Consider the following 1680-nt stretch of genomic DNA (forward strand, 5'->3'; position numbering starts at 1 on the left):
AATGACCAGAATTACTGGTTGGATGGAATCTCGTGGGACCCCCAAGACTATGGCCCTGAAATACACTTTGGGCCTGGGTAAGACTCATTCCCAAGGGCTGACTCTCAGCCCAACAGTAGTAAGACTTACATGCAGAACACCTAACCCAGGGCGATGCACCTACCTACTCTATGGAGATATACCCCTTGGAGCAATCGGCCATGGGGCACCAGAAGGGCAGCATTCACATGGAGGGAAAGCTGGACAGACAGGAGTGCATAACTAAGAAGGGCAAAGGGATGGAGGGGTCACAGGGAAGGGAAAGGAGGAGAGTAGGTTAGGTGTGGAGATGGTAATTGGAGAGTGAAACCAAATGTACTTGAACTGCTGTATGTAAAACAAACTCTGCTTTGTAAATTTGCATCCAAAGCACAATTTAAAAAATAATAGTAGCACTAATAATAATATAAAAAAAGAAAGAAATTGCTCAAAGTTTGTGGCAGGACTATGACTATAATAATGTGTTTCCACAATATTTTCTGGCTTACAAAACATAAAGACACAATTTGTATTTAAAATTTAGGCATAGACATAACAATTTACAAAAAAAAAAAAAAAAAGAACTCACTGCCATGGAGTCTACTCTAACTTATAGGGACCCCACTGGGTTTCTGAGGTAGTAAATCTTTATGGAAGTAGATTGCCATTTTCTTTCCATGGAGTGGCTGGTGAGTTTGAGCCCCAACCTTCTGGTTAGCAGTCAAATGCTTTAGACACTGCACCAGAAGACCTCCTTGTGATATTATATAATCCTTCTAATATCAGGTGACATGGGCAATGGGAAAGTATAATATTTTACCGAGCAAAGAGTACCTCCTTTTCAGCCACAGAGGAACTACTTTCTCTTTGCCTTCATCTTAAATGGCCAACCTGGGAATTAAGTGAGTTCATTTGAAAATCCATCCCAATTATATTCCTATTCCAATAGAAGAACATGGAAAAGTGGCCTTAAAAAAACATAAGAACCATAAGATATATCTCCCAATGCTTTTATATTCCCGAACCTTCAAATAACACTTCCTAATATTCCTAAATATATCTGATAAAGAAACTCAAAAATACATGTTTTCTAAATAGATTTACTTAACAAAACTCACTAAAACAGGAAGGGAAATATTTAACCTTTTTTAGTAAGCTTCTCACATTGTCTAGTGAAAAACAGTGATGAAAATTTTCTTCACACTATGCTGTCTGCAAATGAGCTATGCTTGTTTTTATTCTAGTCTCTAGCACTTCTTTTTATCAAGTATAAAATTTAGCAATTATTAGTACTCCTATTTTTTATGCTATAGTTTATAATACTTCAGAAAAATTTAAATATTTAATAGGAAAGGTTGGTTAAGCCAATAGATCATAATATTTTCAAGTTCATTAAAACAGCTTATATTCTAAAGGTATTTTATAAATATGATTAAAGGAAGAACCAAACACCACAAAACTTAAAAAAAAATTAGACTCTCACAGTCAAGTTTCAGTGATATACATCTGCATTTGAGAATTTGTCTTAATTGTAAATTATTTTACTTGCTATTTGAGGAAACATTTTTGACAGACTAAATAACTATGATCTCTATATTTAACGCATCAATATGTTGCATCTATTACAAAAAGTACAATTTTAAAATAAAATAGATTTTTCTA

Source organism: Orycteropus afer, unplaced genomic scaffold (assembly GCF_000298275.1).
Source record: "Orycteropus afer afer isolate SDZICR_OR568_19922 unplaced genomic scaffold, OryAfe1.0 scaffold00511, whole genome shotgun sequence".
Taxonomy (NCBI): domain Eukaryota; kingdom Metazoa; phylum Chordata; class Mammalia; order Tubulidentata; family Orycteropodidae; genus Orycteropus; species Orycteropus afer.